Genomic DNA, 17,500 nt, shown 5'->3' on the forward strand with positions numbered 1-17,500 from the left:
AGGGGCACATAACCCTTGGCTGCAACACTCGACAGTACCCATTACACATCCTTCATGTGTGCGGGACTGGGATGTGGACGCACTTCTATGGACTCGGAACTCTGGGGATTTCTGTGCATATGTGCTGCATTTCATGGACAGTTGTCATCAACATTGAACACGCTGGTGGTGCATATGTGTAGCTGTGCCGTGGTCATGACTGTCGCTTCTCCTGGTTGGACGATGAAGGCTGGCAGGTATTCCGTACGGGACAATTTTTGGGTCCTACAATGGACACCAATGTGCATATGTAAAGTGTAGAGCTTGTCGGACTGTGTCCATGTGGCCAGTGGTTTTGACTGCTGCTGTGTGTTCACCAATCACAGATGTCTGCTTGACTACCCATAGTGTGTAGTGCTACGGAAACCATGTTTTCCAAAACTGGAACCAAATGGTGTACATCCAATGATGCAGGTTAACAACCGCTTTAATTAATCCCCAGAGGTCCCAGTAGGGAAGTATCGCCACTTTATTGTCGGAATGACACCACCATACCAGGTAAATCACGAGCACCTTGGCCCGGTCTTACCGGCCATTTGCAAGTGTAATTAGCAGACACGTGTCAATACATGTATAATAATACATATTGTAATACCGACGTTAATCTATGTTATTTGGACAATGGCTTCTGCTATTGACATACGTTGCTGTGGGTGTTGCCGGTTACCATACACATGGCTTTCTCAAAGGCCGAATTCACAATTCTGAGCACTACTGTGGTCTCCTTTAAGGACCCTGAGCCAGTGGTCAACAGTACTCAAGCCACTGCATCACTTACATATGCCTTCTACCGGTACCTACAGGACTGCATGGATCAGGCATTCCCTTACCCAACTGTGGTTCATTGTACCAATGGCAAGCATCCAGTGTGGAGTACCCCAGCCATACACAAGCTGTACAACGAGAGGAGGTGGCTACTACAAGGCAGAGCAGACACCTTGTGAGGTATGACACCCTTGCTCATTGTATGTGAAGAGCTACAGGCTGTCATGACATAGTCCGGGGCAGGTTCCACAGATATATCTCCGAGGACTCGGCAGACAATTATACAGCCTTCATTTGCTATGTTGGACACCTGGGAGGTAACTCACACATCTGCTCTGACTGGGTTCACAATGATGTGGAGTTTACTGAACATGCACACATTGCCAACATACGGGCTGGCAGGTTCGGTGAAGACATCTCCACCCCCTCCCCCCCACATGGAGAGATGTCTGTACCAGCGGTTTGTGGTCCCCGAATGTTCTGTAACGCACGGGTGGGACATGCTCTCTCCAGGGTAGTGAACACAGCATCCATGGGACCAGCTGGTGTCCCGACTGTGTACTCCGCGATCTCATTGAGGAATTAGACCCACAGTTGGGACAGCTGTTTATTCTTAGCCTCACCTCAGGTAACGTACCCAAGTTGTGTCGCACGGCGACTGTAGTCCCACTTCACAGGGCCAGTGCCTCCACTGACCCTGGTTATTACTGTCCCATCACCATGAGAAGACTTATCTGCAAAGACATGGGGAGGGATCATACTGCGGCCCATAGATGACGACATAGGGGACCTGCATACTTTGCATCCAACCCAGTTTGGCTTGATCAGGGGCGGTTCATGCGTTTAAATCCTGGTTGATGTTTTAGGGACAGTCACCGAGGCCATTGATGGGGGTCTTGCAGTCCATACAGCCTACCTCAACCTGGCAAAGGCCTTCAACACAATACCCCCCTCGGGTATCATTGATTAACCCATCGGCTTGGATGTGAACACGTACATCGCAGGATGGGTTGCAAACTGGCTAGGTGACACGACCCACGCGGTCATAGTTGCTGGCAGCATGTCGGACTTACTGCCTGTCACAGGTGGTGTCTCACGGGGCTCTGCCCTGGGTCCACTCTTTTTCTACATCTACATTTCCACAGTACAAGCACACACAGGGGTGTTATGGCTGACATTGTTTGTAGATGACTGCGAACCGGGTGCCATAGTGGGACGGACATCTGACACAGATATCCTTCAAAGGGGCCTCCCAGATATGGATATCTGCTGTCAGGGACATGGCCTACAGCTAAATGCCAGGTAATGCATAGTCATACCCGTCGTGAAGAATGAGGTCACCCCTGTCCGGCATATGGGTGGCAGTCCACTGAGCATGGGGGTAATTACCAGGGATCTGGGGACCCAGGTTGTCGGTCACCATTCGTTCGACACACACGTTGCTATCGTGGTTCAGTAGAACTTCTACATTGCCCACATGATCATGCAAGGATTCACATCTACATCAGGGTAGGTCATCGTCTCCTTGTACTCATTACATGTTACACCTATGATTGAGTACATTGCCCCATTCGTAGGGTATCTGACCCGACACTTACAGCAGCAGGGAAGGCCCCATAGGTTAATCGTCAGACAGATGCAGGGTGTCAGGGATTTGTGTTATGCTGCCCCACTGTTAGGACTCCTGCTCCATTCAGTCACATACCTCTTGTTTGGTGTTGACCTGTGCCTGACATACGAGGCCAGGCCGACCCATATTTGATGACTATGCTTCACCTACTGGATCTACTTCCCTCGGAACCACAAGGGCAGGTGACGTGAACCTTGACACGGTCATTAATAGGATGTGTTGGAGTGACACATATGTCACCCAGCCACTCACTATGCTGTGGATCTACATCACAGTACATGTGGGGCAGGGAACCTTGCTAGCCTTGTTCGAGGGGGATCTTGTCCGTTGGATGGGGGATTGCAGATATACCCCAGGGATTACATCATTGTCACTGCTTGACAGAGGTACAGCGATATAATAGGCATTTTATCTCCGGACCAGAGGGTTGGCAAAGGTATCCTAGCTATGGCCTAGGGTTATGGCTGCCCTTGGGTAGATAGCCTACTCTGTACCTATGGACCTATGAACCTATTTTCATAGTTTGTCCCATTCACACTTGTCTATCCCCTATCCTCTTTCTCATGTGTATATTTCTGTGGCACGTGATTGACCTCTGAATTACCTGCAGGTATGCTATCTACAGTGCACATACGTCACGGTTGATTACAGTGTATCTGTGTCCCTACCTCTGTGATACTGAGGACTACCACACATCCTTCACAGCATTACATGCATATGTCCATTCTATTATTCTTTGGCCTACGGGGGGGTGTTAAGGCAACGGTTACACGTGTCCCTGTTTGTGCGCTCGTCATGGTGGTCTTTGACCAGCCTCCGTTGCGGTCATGGGATGGACGGTAGTGTTGGTGTGTGTTTGGCATGTGTTTTCACTGCCGGTACATCTGTGGGAGGTGGGGTTGGCACATGTTCCTCTTTGCAGGGGGCCCCATCCTGGACTTTTGTGTCATGCATCTACACTTGGCACGTGCCATATGTCCTGTGCTATTCCCACAGTCGTGTATGCCTTCATGCATTACTACTGCGTGTTACTGGCTGTTTGTATGTGGTACACATGGCTATTATGGTGGTTGGCTTGGCCTATTCCCATGCTATGACATACACATCTGTCAAATAAGTTGTTAAAATCAGACTGTAAAAATCATTAGGCTTTTCAAAATGACAGTCAATAACACAGGAAGCTCACGTTCAAAACGTTTTACTAGTGTGCACCAGGAGGCAAAAAACTATACAGTACAAGTATAGAGTTTTGTCTGACTCTATACAGGAAGCAACTTTGTTTATGTAGTGTTTACAATCAGCTTTTGCCCACCTTACTGATGTGGTCAGTCACAGGGCATTTACATCACTATAGTCCACAATATTCTATTCATACGAAGGTGCTGAGGTAATGCTTTTTAAAAGTATTCCCATGAGAATAACACAGCCTTGCAAGGCACCTGGTCAATTACAATGTCCTTCTGTAAATGTTGCTCTTTCAAGGTTCCAGGCCTGTTCGAATACAATAGTCAGTTCATTTCTTAATACGTTCCTTTGTCTCTCTGGTAAGCAGCTGTACTCTATCTTCGATAGAGCTCACAAGGCCATCCTCCTCAGTGGAAGGAAGAAAGATATACATGTACATACATTTATTTTTCTCTAACCCAGCAGATAATTAATGCTGAAAGACATAAGCCTGCTGAACTGGTTACTGCCAGGGTCAGAGTTCAATCACACTGCAGCTAAGCTTCAGGCAATTACATGCAAGATCATTTCTACTGCCATATTGTAAAATAGAATAAAATGCATTATATACTATTTGCTTCTAAACTAGCACTTCATATATGTTTAGATATATATTTTTCTAACATTCTCCCTCCTTTTAATGCTTTTTATTCTATCCAGAAACATAAACAACATTATTTCATTCCCTAGCCTCTTCCTCTCTGGAACTTTTAACTGGGCAAGTCATTTGTTTTACATTTCAGAAAGAATTTCATTTGGTATTAACAGATTCATCTCCAGGTCTTGATACATAGTCTCGGTTACAGATACGTCAACAAAGTCCCTAACAAATCTTTTCATACAAGGTATCCCGCAACAGACACATGCTCCCAATATGAGCAAAACAACACAAATGGCAATCAAGATATTCATTAGGATTGAACCCCATCCACCAAATAGATTCTGGAAAAAGTTCGTCAGTGGGTTTGGGCCTGGTTCCGCCATGGCTGATACCTGCTGTATTACCTCTAGGTGGTCGTTGATCTCGTGCTTATTATCTGGTATGTACGCACAGCATTCTTCTTTGATAAGCGCGCACGTACCACCTCTCGCCGCCAGGGTGAAGTCAAGAGCCATTCGATTTTGTAGCACAACAGTTCTCATTGCATTCAGTTCATCAGTCACAAGTTCAAGAGCGGAAAAAGTCGCATTGCTCATTACTTTGAGAGGTTTTGACAACTTCCTCAGTTCCCAGATTGATTTGACTGCTCCATAGGCTGGGATTATTCCAGCCCAGGATATAACACTGTCACTCAAGTCCATATGAGTCAATTTTTCTTTATCTCTTACGGATGAATGATCTTTCCAACCAGCTTCGATTTTACCCACTGGATTAGTAGGTTTCTCGACTGAGTTCCCAGTTCTTCGAGCTATATCTCTTACATTTCGTATCTTACCCAGAGGCAATTCTGCAATATGTCTTATGGCTGGAACCAGATAACCCAAAAACAACTGCGGACCAATTCTCAGGTAACCATTTATATGCTTTTTCCCACAAACAAAATAACAATTTTCTACTTTAGTAGTGATGCGGGTTAACTCTGAATGAAACATTTTCCTGTCTATAACAGACAACTGTTTATACAATTCAGGATTTTTCTGCACATCTTTCAACGTTGTTCTCATTAAGCTTAAATACGAATCATAATTCGTGCTACAACTAGTACTCTGATCTTTGGCTTTTATATAACATTTGTAAGACACAGTTATGTTACAATTACTCCAACCAACTTGGAGTGTATCATTTTTATAAAAACAAACAATTCCTTTTTGTGTAACAGGTAAGTACAGTGCCACTTTGTCCTGTGATCTCACAGAACCTGTATCAAAAAGTAGATTTTCCCAAGTCTCATTTATCCCCAAGGGGACAGCAGACATCAAAAGTCCTCCATATGCTGTAGGTATGGCAGTACAAACCCAGCAATTTGAAATGTTCATAGTCTCTACATACACACGCTTCATGGCTAGGTGTGTGTTAAAGTTTGGATGCCAATCTGTGGCCAGTTCATCACGTTTCATTATTTATATCTGTGTAGTTATATGCAGGAAAAATCCCAGCAAAAGAAAAGTCACCACAAACATGGTTAATAGGTGTATGATCAGTAGGACAGTAAACCAATGTCTTTGGGGTTGCTTTGTATTTTTATACACTCTGCCCCTGGTCATTCTGTCTCTGTGGTATATCGGCTACAAAATGTTTATCAAACTGAAAATTCTTTACTGGTTTGCAATGGGTCAGGTGAACCCAGGACGACCTCTCTGCAATCTTTACTGCAGTAGGCGTTGCCAACAGTACCTGGTACGGACCTTCCCACTTTGGACTCATCCAGTTGTTTTTTTTTGATAACTTTCAACCACACCCAGGATCCTGGAGTCAGCACTGCGTCCGGCTTCGTTTGTTCTTTATCTGAAAAAGAGTTTAACTGAAAAACAGTCTTATTGGTTAACAATCTTTTCATATAACTGGCTAATGAGCCATCGACCTCCAGCTCTGCAGGCATGAGAGCTTTCCACTGTGGCACATAATATGCCCTTCCAAATACTACTTCAAAGGGGGTCAAACCCTTTACATTTGGAACTGTTCTCATGCTCAGCAATGCTAGAGGTAGACAGCAAATCCAATTCTTCTGAGTCTCACTCATCAACTTCCTCAACTTATTTTTCACAATCCCATTGTACCTCTCCACCAGTCCTGCTGACTGTGGGTGGTAAGCGCAATGATTCTTCAAGGAAATCCCAAAGAATCTCCCAGGTTGCTGGATTGTCTGGTTGACAAAATGTGTTCCATTGTCACTATAGATTCTTTCCGGTATGCCAAATCTAGGAATTATTTCTTTTACTAGGGCCTTTGCCACTGTTGCTGCATCCGGATTCCTGGTTGGAAAAGCTTCTACCCATTTTGAAAACATATCTATAATCACTAAACAGTATTTCTTTCCTTCACATTTATTCAGCTCTATAAAATCCATACAAATAGTATGGAATGGATGTGGTGGTGTAGGGAAACTCCCTCGCTTTGGTTGGAATGCTCCCTGTGCATGATGTTTACTGCAAATATGACACGCTGCACAAAATGTTTGTGTGTAGTTAAGAATCCGTATGTTTGGAATATTCTGTTAACTAACTGTACCATCCCCCCTGTTGAGACATGGCTCTGCCCATGGCTCAACAAAGCCGCATATCTAAATAAATTAGATGGTAATATTGGCTTTTTCTCTTTGGAGATGTACAGTCCGTCTTCAAGGATTGCTCCTCGTCTTACCCACTTCTGTTTTTCTGCTTTCGTAGTTAATGTTTGCATTGTTTTTAACATTTCTAAATCTAAAATCTCAGAGGGTTGTAATTCCTCATTCAAAAAGAAAGTTTCTGAGTGTGAGGCTGCTTGTTTTGCAGCTGCATCAGCTCATGCATTACCTTTCGAAATCTTATCCTGTTGCTTTGTATGAGCTGCACATTTACAAATAGCTACTTTAGTAGGTAACTGAATGGAATCTAATAAATTCAAGATTAATTGCGCATGATTAATCGGTTTACCAGTGGATGTTATCATTCCCCTATTCTTCCACTGCTGCACAGAAACATGCACTGTAGAGAAAGCATACTGACTATCAGTATATATGTTCACACATCTGTTTTTCGCTAGAGTGCAAGCACGTGTTAAAGCTATCAACTCTGCTGCTTGAGCAGACAAGTTATGCTGCAGGGGTTGGGCTTCTACAATCTCAATATCAGTAACTACTGCATAACCTACTAGATTCTTTCCTGTAGGACCCTTTCTACATGATCCGTCCACATAAAATGTCACCTCTGCATCATCTAAGGGTATATCAGTAAGATCCTGTCTGGGTAAAGTTATTTGCTCCATTTTCTGTAGGCAACTGTGTGGTGTGCCATCCACAGGAGTCGGAAGTAACGTTGATGGATTTAATGTTGTACAATGTTCAATCACCATATGAGGTTGACTCAGGAGTATGGTCATACAAGAAAGATGTCTAGCAGGGGACAGGAATGCTATTTTCTTTTGCAGCTAAATTATCGCAACTGCATGAGGCACTCTCAAAGTGAGAGGGTGGAATAATACCATTGAGGCCGAAGCCTGTACTGCCATAGCAGCTGCAACAACTGCCTGTACACAATGTGGCAATGACCATGCCACTGGGTCCAACTGCGATGAGTAGTAAGCTATGGGGCATTGCTTACTTCCATGCTGTTGCATCAAGACTGACGTCATATATCCCTGCTTACAATATACAGTCTGAAAAAATCTCTTATGATAATTCGGGAGCCCTGAAACTGATGATGAAGCTATCAATTGTTTTAGTCTGCAGAAAGCTGTTTCTACTACTGGAGTCCAATGTAGTATATCTTGTGCTGCCATAGGTGTTTTAAATATTAAAGCAGCCAATGGAGCCGATTCCAAGGCATAGTTTGGTATCCAGCTTTGACAAAAGTTAGTCGTCCCCAGGAAGGACATCATTTCCTTCTTGGTAGTTGGCTTGGGTGCTTGTAACACTGCTGCCTTCCTATCTTCATCTTATGTTCTACCCTCCTTGGATACCACATATCCCAGGTACTTGACCTGTGTTCTCCGAAGTTGCAATTTATGCTTGTTTACTTTATGTCCCTGTTCTGCTAGAAATTTCAATAATGCTATCGTATCTTCCCTACATGCTGCTGGGTAGGGGCCGCAAGCAGGATGTCATCCACATAAAGTAGAACTTGACTGCCCCCGGGTGGAGTAAACCCCGCCAGGTTGCTAGCCATCTCCTGTGCAAATATTGTTGGACTTTCACAGTATCCCTGTGGTAGCCAAGTATAGGTGTATCTGTTACCCTGAAATGTAAAAGCAAACCAATACTGACTATCTGGATGTATAGGTATTGAAAAGAAAGCATTGCTTATATCTACCACGGTAAAATCATTCAATAAAGTGTGTGAGTCTGGCACCGTAGGTGCCCTAGGTATTATTGCATCATTTACAGCTTGTAAATCCTGTACCATCCGCCATTCCCCGTTTGCTTTTCTAACAGGAAATAGAGGGGTATTGCATGGTGAATCGAAAGATTCTACCAGTATCCCTTTCTTGGGTAGTGCCGCTATGATAGGCTTGATTCCCTGCTCTGCATCCTTCCTCAAAGGGTATTGTTTCTTTTGCGGTCTAAATGCTGACTTCGGTGTAATGGTTACTGGACCTGCTGTCCGAATAAGCCCTACATCTGATTTCCCTGTTGACCAAAGAGTGCTTGGTATGTCACACAAGGCTCTCTCTTCTTCCTTTAACAAGAACACCAATCAGCTGTCCTCACTCTGCTGTAAGTGTACAGCTGGACGTGCTTGCATTAGCCAATTTAATTTTTGCTTCTGTATTCCCTGTTCTGACAATTCTAAGTCGGTTTGCCTTTCCCATCTTGTCACTTTTTCACCCAGGTCCACCCATCTGACATTTTTATGTTTGGTTACACTGACATGCGGTAGCCTGTTGGACTTATATAATCCCATGAATTCCTGAGGTAATGAACAACTCACCACACTATTACCCTCAGTATCCCAGTACAAGGTTCGTAACACTAGTCTATTGGCAGGATTTCTGAACAATTTTTGCTCATATTCCTTATCAGGCCCTGGTGTGATACAATAGTACAGAGTACAACGTAACAAATGCTGCTGATCAATGTGAAGGGAGGGTACCTTACTGATGGCTACGTTCATCAGTTCCTTGGTTACTGCCCCTGGACCAGTCATGACTAGGTCCTGGCTGTACCAATAATAGGTTTCACCCTCCGATCGCACCAAAAAAGTATCCATTTGCCTTTGTGCCTCCATATCCTTCATGGTAGGAACTACTGCTATGCCAAAGAGCTGCATAAGGTCTCTCCCCAGTAAATTTACTGGACATTTTGCAGAAAGTACTATTTTACTTCTCTGGGTCAAACAGGGTCAGTTATTGCTATATCATGGGAAAGTGGTTCCCTGTATAGCTGCCCGTTTGCTGCTTTCACTAATATGTAGTCAGGTGATTCAGAGTGTTTTGGTAACTTTGAAGGGTGTATCAAAGTTCGTGATGCTCCTGAATAACACAAAAATCTCACTTCCTTCCCCTCCACCAGAAGTGTAACTTTCGGTTTTGTGTCCGCCAAATAGAGCTCCAAACTCAACAAGGCTAAATCTAAAACTTCGTTTTCCTCATTTTCTACATCTGTTTGCACTTCCTTTATTCCTTCTACTGCGTTTACATTTCATCCCTGCCCATTAGTCTCTCCTGATGACTGTTGAACGTTGTGACTGTCATATAGTCAATCCTCATCACTTCTATCCTTCCCTTCCGTAGACGTTTTTTTATTCAACCTGCAATCCGTTGCTAAATGTCCCCTCTTCCCGCACTTAAAGCACTCACCTTTTCTCTTTCTTTCCTCAAACACCTCTGAGTCTCTGTCAGAGCGTTTATTGCCCTGAGTGTTTCTCTTACCCTTTTTACCTGACTGTACTACAAAGACTTCTGCTCCATCTTCAGCTGTGAAGACCTGCATCTTCTTTTTCTTCTTACTGTTAAAATGTCTTTCAGCATGCCTAGCATACTCCAGTAAGGCTTGTAGCCTACTTGTTCGGTGATCTATCATATGCTTTGTAATAAAGCTACTGATAGGGGCAATGCAACCTTTCAGAAATGCATTTTTCAACTGTTGTTCATATGAACTATCATTTTTCTGATTTTCAGGAATAGGCATACCACTATGGTTATTGAAACATTCTAATAATCTACCATAGTATCCATCTGCAGTTTCATTATCTTGTTGTATGCACTGATTAATACAGGTCCAATCTGCTCTAGGTTTCCATTTTTCAGTAATTCGGTCCGTAAGACCCTTCAACCTAGTGTCTAATTCTGCGTCACTATGTAGGAGTGGTTTAAGTTGCGCGTCACGAGCATTCCTGACGCCACAAACCATGTGCCAGTCTGGACCTATAATTTGTCTAATCACCTTCTCTACTTCTTCCCCATTTAAGTGGTAACTCAATCGCATACCTTGTAAATCTTGTATAAACTTTTCATGATTAATTTTTGGATGGGGAATTCCCTCTGTAGCTTTCCCGATATCTTCCGGTGTCCACGGTCTATACACTAAGAGAGTTGGGTCCTGGCCTTCCTGTCCTGCCTGAGGGTTCGGTACTTCAATTAATTGACAGATTTCCTCACTCTCTTCTAGTGAATCTCTTCTTAGTTGAGTGTCCCTAGGTGTTTTACATGTTCAGGATCTAGTTTCAATAGGTTCTCTTACAAATGGTTGTTGTAATACCTCTGTTGCCACAGGATAACGTGGGGGGGGGACCAGCCTGCCCTCCCGCTTCATATCCTGGATAAGGTATCGGAGGGGGTGGAGGGGAGGGCCAGCTACTACTGTATTATTATCTTCTTTGTCTAAGAATAATGCTTTCGCATTTTTAGTCTTCTGTTCCCTTCGGTTCACTTCCTCAATCCACCTATGTGCTTGAGGAATACCCAACTGTCGCTGTTTTTTTGCCTGACCATCTGCGTCAGATTTTAACTGTTTCAAAAGTTTCACTAACGAAATTTTGTCTAATATACCATCAAAGTCATATTTATTAACCCATTTTGCAAAATATCTCACATTATCTGCTCTCTGCAATTGCATATACTTCGCATCATCCGTCAAGGGCGGATCTCGCGATCTCATAGTGCACTGATTTCCCATGTCTTAAAAAAGACTGTTACGTAACCCTTCTCTCGTACCACGTGGTATCTCCTTCCCTGTATCCACAGTAGTGTCTAGAATGACTGTTTACTCTGCTCTGTTTTCCCCTGATCTATGACCAAATATACAGTACTTCAATTCGTTCTCGACCTGCTATCACAAATCTTAACAACAACACACTGTAACCTGGTCCCTCATCTAAAACAAAGACAAAGAGGGAAACTCTCCTTACCTGAGCCTCCCGTTTATGACTGCACGTTTTCTTCTTGGGATCCAGTTTTCTGCTTTTCAGCCACAGATCAGAAACTGGACAGCCTCTTTACACACAACAATTCAGTCGGAGGTCTTTTCACTCAAGAAGAACCATTTTGGCAACTTCTCCTGCGCAGATTTATTACCAACCATGCACTCTGACCTGTAGCTTACCAAGGGAATTCCAGCTAAGAAGGACCACAATGTCAAATAAGTTGTTAAAATCAGACTGTAAAAATCATTAGGCTTTTCAAAATGACAGTCAATAACACAGAAAGCTCAAGTTCAAAACGTTTTACTAGTGTACACCAGGAGGCAAAAAACTATACAGTACAGGTATAGAGTTTTGTCTGACCCTATACAGGAAGCAACTTTGTTTATATAGTGTTTACAATCAGCTTTTGCCCACCTTACTGACATGGTCAGTCACAGGGCATTTCCATCACTATAGTCCACAATATTCTATTCATACGAAGGTGCTGAGGTAATGCTTTTTAAAAGTTTTCCCATGAGAATAACACAGCCTTGCAAGGCACCTGGTCATTTACAGTGTCCTTCTGTAAATGTTGCTCTTTCAAGGTTCCAGGCCTGTTCGAATACAATAGTCAGTTCATTTCTTAATATGTTCCTTTGTCTCTCTGGTAAGCAGCTGTACTCTATCTTCGATAGAGCTTACAAGGCCATCCTCCTCAGTGGAAGGAAGACAGATATACATGTACATACATTTATTTTTCTCTAACCCAGCAGATAATTAATGCTGAAAGACATAAGCCTGCTGAACTGGTTACTGCCAGGGTCAGAGTTCAATCACACTGCAGCTAAGCTTCAGGCAATTACATGCAAGATCATTTCTACTGCCATATTGTAAAATAGAATAAATGCATTATATACTATTTGCTTCTAAACTAGCACTTCATATATGTTTAGATATATATTTTTCTAACAACATCCATCCGGGCATATGCATGTTATTCCGTCCTTTGCATTGGCCGTGGGTGTTTGGCCGTCCGGCAATGCTACTCTCAACATGTGATGTCCCACCTTCCCCTTCTGTGCCTGTGGCACCCTGTTAGGGTGTCCTGTTTGGTAGGCAGATGTTCCGCTATATGTGTTGTGTTTGACATGTCTGCATAGCTAATCATCGGTACGGTGGTTGAAGATACCGCCTTGTCCAGATGTGTACGGTTATGTGCACCGTGGCGTGTGCATGCCTATGGGGTTTCGACAGGTCCATACCACATGCGGGATGTACACATTCTGCCGACACATTCACATGCAGCCATTTGGATATCTGTACCTGAGGTGGGTTGTTAACATGTGGGGTACATATTTGCCCGCGTGGCACTGCCTGAGACAATACTTCTTACCACATTTCAGGTATGCCCATTGTGTGTAGGTGTGTAGCTGCGCAAGGATGCTAGCTGGGTTGGGTGCACGGTCGTACATGGGTGCGGGATACATGCTATGCTGGGGCTATTGTGTATTACATTTGCATGCATGAGTTCTGCTTCTGGATATTACGCTTAGACATATGCCGTCCTAAGTGTATGCGACGAGCACGTTGCTGGGTGTGGTACATGTTGCTATGCACATGTTTGCCTGTGTTTAGGGTATCTCGTTTCCTTCTTGTTGTTATCTCGACACGGCTACCCGGCTGTGTACTCTCACTACTGCTGGTGACCATGCCCATGTCGCTACTTCTATGTCGGTGTGGCGCACTGACATGCTGCGGTACACCTTCACTGGGTATGCCCACTGACAGTGCATTGCGGGACGGACACGGTATTACGCGTATCCTTTGTTCCTTGGACGGGTACACTTAGGGCTTCATGGGTTGATGTTTGGTTCTCCGTTTTGTTGGGAAGGGTACTATGTTGCATACTCTGCGTACGTTTCATTCTCCACGGGCCCTGGCTGGTGCAGTTACTATTATGGGCGGCCTGTGGAAGTCAGCACTTTAGGTTGCTCATCGCCTGCCGGCTTGGCCACGCCTCCGGACGCATCCTACTTGGGCTCGCTCACGTGCCCTACGCACGTGTCTGTGGTTGCGGCGCGCACTCATTACTATGCATATGGCGCTGCTACGCCGACTATTCACTGCACCGCCGGCACAAGCCTTACACCGGCCTTGCACCAAGCTTTATGAATCCCGGGGTAAATCTCCTATAGTTAGTAAAATATCATTTGCAATAAGCTGTATTTCAGATTTGCAATCTCTGTTAACTGAGAATATATCATTTTTTTTCATTGCTTCTTATACTGTTAGCTAAGGGTTTAATAAGTAATGCAAAATGTAGAAGGGACAAGGGACACCCTTGCTTTGTGCCTTTATTTAAAGTGAATCCTTGAGAAATGTAAGATCCAGTATTAACATATGCTTCTGAGTTTCTATGCAGTTTAATATTACAATAAACTGTTCTGGAAATGCAAACACTTCTAAAGTTTGAAACAAGTAGTTCCAATCTACAGAATCAAAATCTCTCTTGATATCTATGCTAATTAGGACAATGCTAAATCTAAGATAGTCACTTCCCTTTTTATATTATATGTTAATCTATTGAGGATAAATTTTGTTTGACCTTTATTAATTAATCTACTATATATCATCATCTTGTAGTGAAAATGGAAGTAAGCATTTTATAGTCTACATGTAATAACAAAATAGGTCTATATGAGGAAACTAGAGATTACTCAAATGTCCATGATGGAGGAATTATTTTGTCATTCTGAATTATCTTGAAAATGTCAGTAATTCTAAAATATTTAATGGAAGCAGACTAAATAACTCCACACTTAAACCATTTAATACTGGAAATTTACCAGTATTCTGTTCTTTTTTAATTATGTAGCTTCTATCAGTGTAATAGTCTTATTCAATACATATATTTGCTGGTTATTAAGTTTATTAGTAACAATTTTCTCTAAATACTTGTTCATTCTGTAATCATCAGAATTATTATTTTTTTATCATTATTAGAGCCTCATATTAAGCATTTCCTGTTTGTATGAAGTAAGCTTATTAATGTGAGGATTTTGGATTTATTCAGCTCTGCCTTTTGCTTCACAACTTCCTTCTATTACCTAACATATGCAGATATTTTGAAGTCAACACTTAACTGTGTAATTTTATTATTTCTAAAACTATCTCTACTTTATGCATTTAAACTGACATTTTGTCTTTAATTTTTAATAACTTAAGTATTATCTAATTTCTTTGTTGGTTCTTCAGACCTCACTTTTTGTATTTCATCTTGTATTTCTAACTACTCTTTATCCTACTCTTACATTTTATTACTAGCCCATCTTTACATTCCATCATTCCATTCTATCTTGAATGTGCACTTTTAGAAGTCCCATAGCATAACTTTACTAAACTGACCAATATCATTCAAATATATAAAAAAAAATCTCAATTTGTTCCTTGAGGTAATGCCTAAATTATTTTAGTTTCATCACACACACTGGGATACTATAAATAATCTGAAATGTCCTTATATCAATTAATATATTAATACTTAGTGCATTATGATCAGATAAAAGGCAGTGAAAAGTTTTAAAATAATTCAATTTATTAAGTAAATCTATAGAGGCATAAATCCTGCAGTTATAGTTTGTGTCCCCTGAACATAAAATAATGGGTGAAGTGATGTGACTTGCCTCCTGCTTTTAGTAGTAAATCAGCTAAATTATTATTACTAATCAATCCATTTAGTGCTTGATCTGATGCAAGTATTTTAGTTTTCTTCTGTTCACTTCTATCTTCTATACTAGATATGCAGTGAAAATGCCTTGCTAAAATTAAAATCCAATGAATTTGTAATAAGTTTAAGTGATGTTTAGCCAATCCTGCACATATTCCAGGGATCTAGCAAAATTACATAGTGTATAGAGTTTGCCATTATATTTGATTATTACAAATGTATATTCTCCTTTGGGATTATTAATGGATTCCATGACATTAAGCATTACAGTAGATTTTCTCAAAAGAATAGCAGTTCCTCTCCTCTCCTTTTTTTGTTAAAAGAAGTAGATGATAACATTCTATAAACTACATTCTTAAAATATGGTATATCTTTATCTATCAAGCGAGTCTCTTGCAAGAATATAATGTCTCTTCTATTTAATTTTAGATATCTCATTAATGATTTCCTTTTATTGCCATTATTTAATTCATTTACATTAATAGATAATAGACTAAAACTATCCATACTGTGCATTAAAGATAATATGACACATTTATAACCATACTAATTAATTATATATAAGACTCTAACGTATTCCTCCAACACTATCTTAACATTCCCCATTTTGTGAAGTCTTCTTTTCTACAGACTAAGCTACTAAAACTCATCAGTAACAAAAACAATGGCAAGTCTACAGTTATATCTGTATATATTGTTAAGAAAACACAACCTACCATGGATACCAAAATTCCTACTATACTATCTCTCTACCTACCAATAGCGAAAAATTAATCACAAAACTATTCAAAACTACTGTGACTTATAAATGATTATTATACTATTATATATAAGTAAAACATAGTAAGAGATAATTAATTTAGTTATATATGTTGCCTTGTAAAACTATACTGCATTACTACAAAAAGTTTAATTATCCTCTTCTCTTAATCAAAAATATTAAATAATACTATATAGCTATTTATTTAATACTAGTGTATGTTATCCATTAAATATTCTAATGTTATTTACTTATTCAAAATTATTGTAACTAAATCTCTAACTTAATAAGTATAGCAGAGTGGGACTTGAACAGACAGCAATATCTGCAGCTTAAGATGGCAGGGGAATCATATCATACTAAACTATAGACAAGAGAGATCAATGTACATATACAGGTATTATGCTAAAAGATACACACATATTTTATAGATCTAATAAAATATCTGAATTCAATTTTAGAGTACCAGCATCTATATCTCAAAATTGCGCAGCACTCAGCATGACAAAAAACAAATATTTAATAAACTTTAGCTTACTAAACTATTTCATAAAAATATGTACAGTACTAAGGTCAAGAGAATGTCTTGCCATTTCTATGCAGTTAAAAATGTTTGCATTCTATATTGTATTCAAAAGTTACAATGTGTTCAATGAAATTCCCTTCCCTCTTCCTGAATTCAAAAATACTGAAAAATCTACTTTACTTTCTATCAGAATTGTTGTACTGATTCAGCAATAAAACAATCACATTTCAGCTTTGACTTATCAAATAAGTTAGTTCAGCTAGTATTAGTGACTCTAATAACATACAACATGTAAAAATCTTCAAAGTATATATGACCAAGCTTCAAATTCAGCTTTCAGATTTTTTTTAAATGTTTTATATGCTTTTCTTGGTAAATTATATGAGATTTTGTACATTCTGATTTCTGCCATATGCAGGTATATGTAATAGACATCTTTCATAAAAAAACAGTTTTATATATATATATATATATATATATATATATATATATATATATATATATACACATATACAAGAATTATTGCTTGTTTAATTTGAATGTGTGATTTAGTGTGAACTGTCTGATCTAAGCTTCACATCCTGACATCAGAATTTGATTACTGCATGTGAAAATGACATCTCACAGCACACAGTCGCTGCTAATTTCCTCTATAAGTTTCTCATTCTTCTTTATTCTTTTAAGCTGTACTAATCAGTAGCAAGCATCTAACTTTACTTCCTTCCATGAATATGTACAGTTAGAATTAATACCACTACAAGATACAAGATAAGCTATTAACATTCAGCAAAATGTAAGCAACAGCTCAATATGGAACATCAGGAAATCACTCCATTTACAAACTGTGCTATG

Source organism: Protopterus annectens, chromosome 8.part0 (assembly GCF_019279795.1).
Source record: "Protopterus annectens isolate FY-2018-M chromosome 8.part0, PAN1.0, whole genome shotgun sequence".
NCBI classification, from domain to species: Eukaryota; Metazoa; Chordata; order Ceratodontiformes; family Protopteridae; genus Protopterus; species Protopterus annectens.